At 47.8% G+C, this 13,012-nt stretch overlaps 1 protein-coding gene and 1 long non-coding RNA gene across 2 annotated transcripts in view; one reads left to right on the top strand and one right to left on the bottom strand.

The window, feature by feature from the left end:
• Positions 1-10,197, bottom strand: part of LOC309561435 — a 161,484-nt gene extending 151,287 nt beyond the window's left edge. Inside the window, exon 1 of the long non-coding RNA XR_014225564.1 lies at positions 10,097-10,197. This is a non-coding gene — a long non-coding RNA (uncharacterized lncRNA). The remainder of the gene's footprint in view (positions 1-10,096) is intronic.
• Positions 1-13,012, top strand: part of DAG1 (dystroglycan 1) — a 143,855-nt gene that overhangs the window by 65,060 nt on the left and 65,783 nt on the right. The window lies entirely within an intron of this gene.

Raw genomic sequence — 13,012 nt, 5'->3', positions numbered from 1 at the left:
GAGTACCGCCATGGCGGCCTACTACACTAGGCCCAATAGTGTGGCCCTCTGGTGGGTCACATGACCAATATGTCTGCATGCATGCGTTTCTATGATCAGGGATATGCCTGACGAGGGTCACCGAGACCCCCAATAAGGAGATCCCGACTTAATGCCCCATGTAGCATATTGCGGGACAATCCAGCATATTAAATAGGCAAAAAACTGTATTGCAACCAATCAGATACCACCTCATAGTATACAGAACATTGAAAGGCAATTTCTGATTGGCTGATCAAGCAATGAAACACCTGCGGAGATTAGGCTGCGGTGTGAGTTAGATTGTCAGCTCCTGGGGCACAGAGGCGAGAAATGAGAGATAAAATAAAAAGATAAAAATATTTCCTACAATCTTTGGATTATTTGGCGTCATTAATAATAGAAGGTGGACCACAAATGCCAGCATGGTGGAGCTCGGCTGGGGTGGAGGAATGTTATGGGGATGAGTCATGGCGGAGGGGGGAGGGTGATTTCCCAACCCTGGTTCTGTAGTTGCTCCCCCCCCCCCTGCACAGGCCGGGATATGGTTTGGGGGGGCAGAGTAATCCCCCCCGTCCCGCGTATCCCCCTCCCTGCCGCCTCACCGCACATTGTTGCACCATGGAAAATGCTTTTGTGAAGTTTCTATGGGAACTGGAATCTTTTCACCGGCTGCTAATCGCTCTGCTAATAGGGGAGAGGTCAGAGAAAAGCCGGCTGGGGTGAATAGAGACCCCCTGCCCCCTCCTCAGACTCCTGCACAAGGGGCAAAAGGGGGGTCCTAAGGCTCTGTAATACCGGAACATGGCACAGAAAGGGGGGGGGAGATCCTCCATCTCTGTAATAGTGACATACAAGGTGAGGGGCTCTGTAATACTGGCACATGAGGCAAATGGGGTCCCCCATCTCTATAATACCAGCACAAGGGGTAGAGGGGGGTCCTCATCTCTGTAATACTGGAACATGGAGCAGAAGGGGGGTCCTCCATCTCTATAGCAGTGACATAAAAGGCGAGGGGCTCTGTAATACTGGCACATGGGGCAAATGGGGTCCCCTATCTCTGTAATACTGACACGAAGGGTAGAGGGGGTCCTTCATCCCTGTAATATTGACACACGAAAAGCGGGGCTTCTCTATCTCTGTAATACTGGAACATGTAGCAGAAGGGGGTCCTCCATCTCTGAAATACTGGAACATGGAGCAGAAGGGGGGGGTCCTCCAGCTCTGTAGCAGTGACATAAAAGGTGAGGGGCTCTGTAATACTGGCACATGGGGCAAACGGGGCTCCCCTATCTCTGTAATACTGGCACAAAGGGTAGAGGGGGTCCTCCATCTCTGTAATATTGACACACGAAAAGGGGGCTCCTCTATCTCTGGAATACTGGAACATGGAGCAGAAGGGGGGGTCCTCCATCTCTGTGCCCCCCCCCCCCCCTGGAATCTCAACTTGCCTTTTAAAGTGGTTGCTAAGCCACTTTATACTATCCTGTCTGGTCTGTTTAATAATCCTGTGTGCCCAAGCCCCTGTGTCTGTGTTTTCAAAAAATTAGCCGTTCCTTACCAGTTTTCAGAGCGCCGATCGCCGCTCACGTGACCCGCCAGCTCTCTCCTCTGCCTGTCTGACAGCTGTCTGCAGTGGGTGGGGCCGAGGATTCCCTGCTGATGTCAGTTGGGAGGGGAGGAGGAGAGGCCGAGAGGAAGAGAGAGGCGGCGGGTCACGTGAGTGGCGATCAGCGCTCTGAAAACTGGTAAAGAGCTGGTATTTTTCCCCCTTTAAAAATAAATATTCGCGAGTCACGGCTCGCGGGGTGACTGACATCAGCAGCCGCGTGGACCACTGTCCTCAGCCCCAGGCCCCTCTGTCCAACTCTGTAATACCAACACATATGGTGGGGGGGTATCCTTCACCTATGTAATACTGACACACGGAAAGGGGAGCTCCTCCACCTCTGTAACTGACACCTGGGGGGTGGTCACTCCAAATCTGTAAAAACAGCATATAAGTTGGGTGGCTCCTCCAACTCTGTAATACCAACACATAGGGCAAGGGCCCTTACACCTCTGTAATACCAACACATGGGATGGGGGGCTCCTCCATCTCTGTTATACAGACACATGTGGGGGAGTCCTCCAATTCTGTAATACCAACGGGGGGGGGGGGGGGTTGCTCCTCCTCTGCAATACCAGCATATGTGATAAGAGGCTCCTTCAACTCAGTAATGCCAACAAATGGGGGGGCTCCTCTATCTCTGTCATACAGACACATGGAGGGACTCCTTCAATTCTGTAATTCCCACTCACGTAGTAGAGGGGCTCTTCCAACTCTGTAATACGGACACATGTGGTGGTGGTGGTGGGGTTCCTCCGCTTTTGTAATATGGACACGAGGACTGGGGGCTCCTCCATCTCCGTAATACTGATACAAGGAAAGGGGGTTCCTCCACCTTTGTAATTCTGACACCTGGGGGGTGTTCCTCCACCTCTGTAATTCTGACACCTGGGGGAGGGGAGTCCGTAATACCAGCATATGGGGTAAGAGGCTCCTCCAACTCTGTAATTCCAACAAATGGGGGGACTCCTCCAATTCTGTAATTCCCACTCACGTAGTAGAGGGGCTCTTCCAACTCTGTAATTTGGACACATGGGGTGGGGAGCTCCTCCACGTCTTTGATATGGACACCAGAGATCAGCAAACTGAACATCTCCGGCAATAATTTGTCAGTAAAGACCTGTGAGTCCCCCAAACTGGTTGCAGAAAATGTCCATTGTGCTGAAAATTCTCTGAACAATCCACAGAGAAGAAATCCTGACACTGCAGAGTCTGCGGTGACCAAACAAAGATATGTGGCCGACCACCTACACCATCCCTCCGTCACCTGATCCATGGGCTATAACATTTACTCGGATGAGGTTCCCATGTTTCCGGCTCATCCGCTCCTTCAGAGACCCCAATCAGCTTACAGCTTACAAAACCTTTTTAGTAAATCCAGGCCATCATCCCAAACACAATGTTGTTCTCCATGGAGAACCTATTTGTAGAAGTCTGACAGGTGCTCTTTGAAGTGGGACAATGGAGCGGAAACACATTTCACAGGTAATGGGATATTCTGCGCAGCTCCGCCATATCGGATTACGTGATTATGACCGCCAATGATGGGAGAGAGAAGAGTATGAATGGTATTAAATCGCCGCTACACTCTGCCCACAGTCCAGTGGTCCCTGGGCCCTTAAATTCAGGGGCCCCAAACATGAAGTGACAGAAAATTGACTGATAAGGGCCATGCTTGCTCACAGCGCCGGGAATGACGAGCTGCCCATTTACTGTACCCATCCCTCGCAGTGCATAGTACTGGGATGGAGGGAAGGCATCTCACAGTATTGATGCATTTCACATACAGTTCAGCAGGCAGTCTCACTTCTTATGATGCATTTCTCAGATTCACTGTAGATATATTTCCGATGACTTTCCATTGAGTTTCCAGTGTTCGTCTCCCAGTGTCTGAGGCACACACATCCAGGCCATGGTATGAAATGAGTTGTCATGTGTACTGACCCATAGAGACACATTGGACAGATCTTAAGAAGAGTTTATTTATTACAGGTACTTATATAGCAATTTGTACAGCACTTTACATATTTATTATACATTCACATTGGTCCCTGCCCTCAAGGAACTTACAATCTAAGTCACAAGCTAGGGCCAATCTTGACAGGAGCCAATAACCCTACCAGCATGTCTCTGGAGTGTGGGAGGAAATCTGAGTACCCGAGGAAACCCATGCAGGCACAGGGAGAACATGCAAACTCCAGTCAGGTAGTGCCCTGGTTGGGATTTGAACCCGGTCACCCTAGTGCTGCTAGGCGGAAGTGCTAACCACTTAGCCACTGTGCTGCAATGTGGTCATATCAGCAGGCTCATCCATCTCCGTCCAATAACACCGATTATCTGGCTTGTGGAAAGAAAAATTAACAAACTTATTAGACATTAGGTGGGGGTAGCTGAGCTCGGAGATATGGAGGGGCCCGCTGTTGGATTTTGCACCGGTGCCAAAAGCTTACTTCTCCGCTGTGTACAATGACACAATGACACCGGCGGCTTCTATTTTAATATTTCTCATGTATTCCTGGAGCTCGGAGCCATGTGATCAAGATAAGAATAACACAGACTCAACCGCACCCAAACTTCAAAGCCAGGGAAGGAGCCAAGATTCTCCTCCGAGGGCAAATAAAAGTCTGTGTGTGGATATAGGGTGTTTATATATGTGTATAAATTATGTGTGTATAGTGTGTATATATGTGAATGTGTATAAAGTGTGTTTACATTTGTGTATGTGTATAAAGTGTGTGTATATAGTGTGTGTATATATGTGTATAAAGTGTGTGTATATAGTGTGTATAAAGTGTGTGAGTACAGTGTGCATAGTATAGTGTTTGTACAGTATACATGTATTTGGTGTATGTGTATAGTGTGCATGTACTGTATACGTTTATAGTGTGTAGAGTGTGTGTATACTTTATAGTGTGTATGTGTATAGTGTGTGTGTATATAGTATATAGTATAGTGTGCCTATATATGTACTGTATATATGTGCATATGGTGTATGTGTATAGTGAACATTTATAGGGAGTGTATTGTGTGTGCAATAACTATAGTGTGTACAAAGTGTATGTGTATAGTGTGCGTATAGTGCATGTGTATAGTGTGTGTGTGTGTAAAGTGTGTGTATAGTGCGTGTGTATAGTGTGTCTTTGTAAAGTGTGCGTATAGTGCGTGTGTATAAAGTGTGCCTATAGTGTGTGTGTGTGTATGTAAAGCGTGCATATAGTGCATGTGTATAGTGTGTGTGTGTAAAGTGTGCATATAGTGCATGTGTATAGTATGTGTGTGTGTGTATAAAGTGTGCGTATAGTGTGTGTGTGTGTGTGTGTGTGTGTGTAAAGTGTGCGTATGGTGCATGTGTTAGTGTGTGTGTGTTTGTGTGTGTAAAGTGTGCGTATAGTGCATGTGTATAGTGTGTGTGTGTATAAAGTGTGCGTATAGTGCATGTGTATAGTGTGTGTATAAAGTGTGCGTATAGTGCATGTGTATAGTGTGTGTATAAAGTGTGCGTATAGTGCATGTGTATAGTGTGTGTGTGTGTGTATAGTGCATATAATGTATGTATATATAGAGTGTATATGTATAGTTTATTTGTACAGCACATATGTATATAAAGTGTGTATAGTACATATGTATAATGTGTGTATATAATCTATGTGTATACAGTGTATGTGTATATATAGTGTATGTATGTAATGTGTATGTATACAGTTTAGTATAGTGTGTATATACAGTTGTATATGTGTATAATGTGTGTGTATATACTGAATTTGTACAGTGTATGTATACAGCCTGCATATTAAGGGTATATATGTGTATATATTGTATGTGTACAGTGTATGTATAGTGTATGTCTTTAGTACAAGTGTCTATTGTGTGTATACATAGTGTACAGTATAGTGTGTGTGTATATAGTGTACAGTATAGTGTGTATATAGTGTGCATATATAGTGTGTCTGTGGATACTGTTTATATAGTGTGTATGGTATGTACACAATGTGTGAATATAGCATGTATTTAGTGTGTATAACGAGTGCCCTGACAGCAGTCTCCAGTGTGATGTTGTGAACACTTTGCTCACTAAGGGTTAATTCAGAGGGTCCTATTTATAGATTAAAGGTGGAGATGAGGACCCTGTAATATTATAGACCGCACAATACAACGGTACACATTACTCCGAGTACACCAGATTATAACTCTGGGCGGTCTGAGGCTGCAGCCATCACCGCCATTTATGTCAGAGCGATATAAATGTATAATAATAATAATGTGTGATTGTGGGGGGGGGGGGGGCATTAGAGTGCACATTTTTGATTATTAAAACATTTACATATATAACAAAAAATAAATAAAAATATATATAAACATAAATAACTTACATCAGCATAGAAACAGAAAATGCCTTTCTTGCCAGAAAAAAACAAAATATACCAACCAAGACACATTTTCATATTATTATTATGATGATTAAGGCTCGGGTCACACTATTGCGATGCGGGAAGGCTGCGAATTCGCAGCCTTTTCCCGCATCGCACACGCACCCCCGGCAGTTCACACTGCCATATGCGATACGCTGGGGGTGTCAATGTAATCTTAACGACACCCCCAGTTTGATCGCATATCGCAGTGCGATCGTGCAGTTCGCACAGGATGGGATCGCACAAGTGTGAACCGCTGTGCGATCCGATCCTGATGCGGCTGCAAAAATGCCTCCTGTGCGTGTTTGCACCGGGTGCGATGCGAATTTAGCCATACAAACTGTATGGCTAAACTCGCACCGCACAGCTGATCGCATGTAATGTCGGAGCAGTGCGCTCCGACATTACATGCGAACCCGGCACTCGCATTAGTGTGAACCGGGTCTCAACCCAACAAAGCCCTGACCACCTAAACACCCCCTCAGGCTAAGAAACAATTACATATTGAACCCATGCATGCCACCTTTTTCGAAAAATCCAATCCTATTAAAAATCTAGGTGATGTGAAAGGACAGAAAGAAAAGCCGCACACCCAGAGACTGACAGACAGCAACTACGGGGACCTGACGTTCCTCCACGCCTTTGTCCAGGCTCCTGGCTGCCACCCGTCCTTCTCCAGACCCCGAATTTTCCCAACCTCACCCAGAATGTTGTGCACCACCACCTCGACAGGAAGGACTTTTTTCCGAGTGGAAACCTGACACCGTGCATTCCATGTGAAGTAACGGACTACTAAGCTAACTAGGAAAAGTGTCTCAAAATCAAAATCCCGATGCGTCTCAAAAGACCCGTACGACCACTCCGCATACTTCAAGTGGGAAAGTACAGAGCTCCGCCCACCCGCTTATAGACTTCTATATTGAAGGGGCACTGAAGCAAGAAATGGTCCATCATCTCCTCGACACCGCTAAACTTGGACCTTAGACATTAGAGACATTAGAGTGTAAGCTCCTCTGCTACAGAGACTGATGTGATTAACTCAGTGTTCTCTTTACAGCGCTGCGGTATATGTCAGAGCTATACAAATTTATAATAATAATAATAGTGTGTGACTGTGGGAGGATATTAGAATGTAATCTCCTCTGGTGCAGAGACAGTTGTGATTAGCTCAGTGTTCTCTACACAGCACAGAGATGCAGTTTACTATTTCTGGGAGGTTTCTTGCACATGGGGGGGGGGGCATCGGGGGCATTTTCTTGGCATCTGTAACATCGGTGCTTTGTACAGATTCGGCCCTCTGTACCGGAAGAGGTTTTTCAGACTTTCCTTTTAATAATCCACTGAAGGTCATTAAGTTATTAGATGAGGGAAATAAAGGGCACTTATGAAGAAAGATTTCAGCAACGGATTTCCCAAACTTCCTTCCTGCTTGTACGCTGTCCAAATTCCCACTAATCAAACGCTGCCCTAATTCATTGTTTGTCTTCAGACGGGCAGCCAACCCGAGGCTGGCCCCTGGCAGCAATCAGGCGGGTGACTGCCGCCTCCATTACTGGAAGAAGTCTGTATAGGTTACATCACTTGACACATTGCACTGCAGAAACGTATGAAAGACAAAGCGATTTTAAATCACCCGCCAAATTCTCTCATTGTTTAAAGATCAAAGGCAATAATGTTACATTGTAGTCAGATCCATGGTACTCGAAGCCCCTGGAAAATCCCGACTGTAACAAGCCATTTAGGCTATGGCCACGCACAGATTGTAGATACTGCTGTAACGATGCAACCATCCTCAGGGCAGAAAACCTGTGTTGAGTTCCCCAGTCTGTACAACTGCTGTGCCTATTATAGGGGTTCCCACCATCCATTCACCTCATAATGAACACAGAAGGTGTGCAGACCAGGGAACTCTGTGCGGGAAGTTGGGAACCCCTCATAATGGGCACAGCAGATGTAAAGACCCTGGAACTCAGCACAGGGATAGTGGGAACCCCTCATAATGGACACAGCAGGTGTCCAGACCCTGGGACTCAGCATAGGGAAACTCAGTACAGGGGTGGTGGGAACCCCTCATAATGAGCAGAGCAGGTGTGCAGACCCAGGAACTCAGTGCAGGAATGGTAAGAGCCTTTCATAATGGGAACAGCAGGTGTGGAGACCCAGTACCTCACCACAGGGATGGTGGGAACCCCTCACAATGGGCACAACAGGTTGGCAAACTCAGGAGCTCCACCCAGGGATGGTGTGAGTTAAGGGGGTTTCCGCCACCCCTGCACTAAGTTCCCAAGTCTGCACCCATGCTGTTCCCATTATGGGAGGCTCCAGCCATTCCTGTGCTAAAATTCCAGGTCTGTACATCTGCTGTGCTCATTATGAGGGGTTCCCACCATCCCTGTGCTAAGTTCCTGGGTCTGCACAACTGCTGTGCCCATTATAAGGGACCCCACCATCGCTGCCCTGGAGAGAACCCCTCATTAGGCGAACAGCAGGTGCACAAAGCCAGGAATTCAGCTCAGGGATGGTGGGAACCCCTCATAATGGGCACAGTCTGTGTACAGAGCCAGAAATTCAGCTCAGGGATGGTGGGAGACCCTCATAATAGGCACAGCAGGTGTACAGAGCCAGGAACTCAGCTCAGGGATGATGGTAACCCCTCATAATGAGCACAGCAGGTGTACAGAGCAAGGAACTTAGCTCAGGGATTGTAGGAGCCCCTTATAATGGACACAGCAAGTGTACAAAGCCTAGAACTCAGCACAGGAATGGTGGGAGCCCCTCATAATGAGCACAGCAGGTGTACAGAGCCAGGAACTCAGCTCAGGGATGATGGGGACTCTCATAATGGGCACAGCAGGTGTACAGACCCAGGACATTAGTGCAGGGGTGGTGGGAGCACTTCATATTGGGAGCAGCAGGTGTGTAGACCTTGGAACTGAGCACAAGGATGGCGAGAACCCCTCATAATGGGCACAAATGGTACAGATCCAGGAAATTAGCTCAGGGATGGTGGGAGACCCAGGACCATTAGTGCAGGGGTGGTGGGAGCGCCTCATAATGGGCACAGCAGGTGTACAGAGCCAGGAACTAAGCTCAGGGATGGTGGGAACCCCTCTTAATGGGCACAGCAGGTGTACAGACCCAGGACATTAGTGCAGGGGTGGTGGAAGCACTTCATATTGGGAGCAGCAGGTGTGCAGACCTTGGAACTCAGCACAAGGATGGCGAGAACCCCTCATAATGGGCACAAATGGTACAGATCCAGGAAATTAGCTCAGGGATGGTGGGAGACCCAGGACCATTAGTGCAGGGGTGGTGGGAGCGCCTCATAATGGGCACAGCAGGTGTACAGAGCCAGGAACTAAGCTCAGGGATGGTGGGAACCCCTCTTAATGGGCACAGCAGGTGTACAGACCCAGGACATTAGTGCAGGGGTGGTGGGAGCACTTCATAATGGGCACAGCAGATGTGCAGAGCTGGGAACTCAGCACAAGAGTGTTGAGAACCACTCATAATGGGCACAACTGGTACAGACCCAGGAAATTATCTCAGGGATGGTGGGAAACCCAGGACCATTAGTGCAGGGGTGGTGGGAGCCCCTCATAATGGGCACAGCAGGTGTACAGACCTGGGAACTCAGGACAGTTATGCTGGCAACTCCTCATGATGGACAAAACTAGTACAGACCAAGCAAATTAGCTCAGGGATGGTGGGAGCCATATTGGTTACAGCAGACCCGGGAACTTGGAGCACGGATGCTGGGAACCTCTTACAAAGTGCACAACCGGCGTGCAGACACGGGAACTTGGTGAAGGAGATATCCCCCTAACAACCAACCAGAATTTATCTATCACTGTTCCACCTGCTATATGCTAACAGTTGCTCCAGGTAAAGGTGTCATTATTGTCAGGGATCAATCAGAATTTATCTCTCACTTTTCTGCCTGCTGTAAAATAATGGTTGCTCCAGGTTAGGTCTAGCATTAATAATAGATGACCTGGGCGCAGTGCATGTAGCGAATTTGCTGCATGTGTGGGGAGAGGCGCCAGGCCTCCACTCTGACCTTTGCGTCTTCGTTAAACATCACAGAAAGTTCCAGCGGCTTGTTGTGCTGCTGTCGGCACATTCCTGCGATCTGTTTTCTCTTCCAGCTCAGCAAAGTCTGAAAAACAAGAAAAGAAGGCAAAATGAACTTCACGTTCCCAGCAGAAGGAACAGCGCTGCGTTAATGAAAATAAACCGGGAGGAAACATCAACACGAGACCGAATTACACTCAGATATAAATAGAAAACACATCAGAGGCCTCTCAATTTCCCAGCGGCCTCCAGCCAGACCCCTTACGCCCCCCTCCACCGTCCTCGGCGATTGTCCCTCTTAGGTCGTGTCTGAGGATGGTTCATTCAGAAATGTTTTTATTGCACCGAAAAAGAAGTTTATTTTCAGTGTTAGCGGGAAAGAAGAGGCGGAGCGGATTCCAAAATTGTACTCTTGTTATGGATGGAGGTGTCCGATGACCCTATGGCAGCCATCTTGCAGGGCAGATCTAATTTTGATTGACCGCTAAAGATTGTTTATCAGTCCTTCCTGCCAATGGTTTTATACATAAAGCCAGACGAGAAGTTATAAATGAGACCTGTAGGTGTATAGCCGCTGTATTAGCAGAGATCTCTAGCGCTCTCATGTTACATGCCCCCAGACGCAGTCTCCAGGGTTACAATTTCTTCCAGTAAGTCTACCATGTCTATAGTATTATGTGGCCCCTTGATGGCATTGGCGGCCACAGCTGAAGCTCTCTGAGTCTTTTATTCTAACAACGACTGCCCTATGGCATTTATTGTGCATATCAAACTCTCACAGGGAGGCAAAGGGGCGGTTGTGTCAGCAGCAGCTTTGGGGCCCCTGTGTCTCCGGGGGCTTCCCTGACCCTGGAAGTCCATTTTGCATCCCTGATCTAATTTTGATTGGCTGCTACGGATTGTCTGACAGTCCTTCACCCAAATGGTTTTACACATAAAGCCAGACAAGAATTTATAAATGAGTCCTGCAGGTATATAGCCGCTGTATTAGCAGGGATCTCTAGCAGTCTCATGTTACATTCCCCCAGTCACTGTCTCCAGTGTCACCATTTCTTCCAGTAAGTCAGCCATCTCTAAAGTCCTCTATAGCATTATGTGGCCCCTTGATGAAGTCAGGGGCCACAGTTGAGGCTCCCTATGTCTTGTAATCTGACAACGACAGAATATTAGCATGCATAAAGAAAGGGATGTATTCCAGAGATAAGACTAGAATCCTTCCACTTTATAAAACTCTGGTCTGACCGCATCTGGAGTATTCTGTCTAGTTCTGGTCGCCAGTCCTCAGGAGGGATGTGTTGGAGCTGGAGAGAGTCCAGAGAAGGGCAACTAAACTGATTAGGGGATTGGAGAACCTTAATTATGAAGAGCGTCTGCAATCGCTTGATTTATTCTCTCTGGAGAAGAGACGCTTGAGGGGGGACATGATAGCAATTTATAAATATCTCAATGGGGATCTCAGCTTAGAAAAAAGCTGTTCAGTCGAAGGGATTGCATGAGGACTCTAGGGCATACAATGCGATTAGAGGAGAAGCGTTTTAACCTCAGGCAACGTGGGGGGTTCTTTACTGTTAGGGCTACAAGATTGTGGAATTCTCTACCACAAGAGGTGGTTTCTGCGGGAAGTATGGTGGCTTTCAAAAGACTCTTAGACGTACATCTCAAGGATCAGAACATTCAGGGCTATGTGAGATGATTACAGCCACACACATCTACACAGGTTGAACTGGATGGACTATTGTCTTTATTCAACCTTACCAACCAACTATGTAATGACTGCCCTATGGCATTTCACATGCACACCAAATTCTCACAGGGAGGCGAAGGCCTGGTTGTGTCAACAGAGACTTTGGGGCCTCTGGGTCTCCGGGGGCTTCCCTGGCCCTGGAAGTCCATTCTCCATCCCTGCTGTATTACTATGATGTGACGCCACAAGGCTCCTCCGCTCACACGTGTCTTGTATTGTGGGTGCTATACAATGTGCTGTATGCTGGGGCCCCTCAGAGCCTCTGGTAGTTGTTTCTTGACTTTAGTAAAGGGTATTCTTCTTTACAACTTCGATGAATACCCCTGGTAACCACTGGGGTACTTTGTAAGGTTCTGTATTGTTTGTGGAGGGTGCTATATGACGTATGCTGGGACCCCCAGAGGCAGTTATTCTTTGACTTCCTAAAGGACTTTCTTCTTTAGAGCATCAATGATTACCCTCAGTGGGGTAGTTTGTAAGGTACCCAATAAACATACAATCAGTGGTGTATTTTGGTTTTGTGCTGCCCTAGGCAAGACTAAGATTGGGTGCCTCCCCTTTCCCATCCTATGTAAATTTGCATCACTCCTTCCTTTTTAATGGATGTGACTCCCTCCAAAATCCCAACATGAACCCCTAAAATCTCACGAGAGGGGGGATTAGAGAGAGAGAGAGGGGATGAGAGAGAGAGAGAGGGGGTGGGTGAGGCAGGGAGATAGGGGGGGAGGGAGAGAGGGGTGAGAGAAAGGGGGTGAGAAAGGGGGATGAAAGAGGGGGAGAGAGAGAGAGAGAGAGGTGAGAGGGGGCGAGAGGGGGGGGGGAGGAGAGAGAGAGAGAGGTGAGAGGGGGGGGAGGAGAGAGAGAGGTGAGAGGGGGGGCGAGAGAGAGGGGGGAGGAGAGAGAGAGAGGGGGCGAGAGAGAGGGGGGGATGAGAAAGAGAGAGAGAGAAAGGGGGGTGAGAGGGGGGAGAGAGAGAGAAAGAAAGAGGGGGGTGAGAGAAAGAGGGGGGTGAGACAGGAGGGGTTGAGGGGGGCGGTGAGAGAGAGAGGGGATGGGGGATGAGAGAGAGAGAACAAGGGGATGAGAGAAAGGGGGTGAGAGAAAGAGAGGTGGGTGAGAGAGAGAGGTGAGAAAGAAAGGAGGGGTGAGAGAGAGAGG

This window comes from Pelophylax lessonae (genome assembly GCF_965119305.1).
Source record: "Pelophylax lessonae genome assembly, chromosome: 8".
In the NCBI taxonomy this organism is placed as follows: Eukaryota; Metazoa; Chordata; class Amphibia; order Anura; family Ranidae; genus Pelophylax; species Pelophylax lessonae.
Note: the sequence above shows the minus strand (reverse complement) of the source record. Positions and strands in the feature narration are given on the sequence as shown.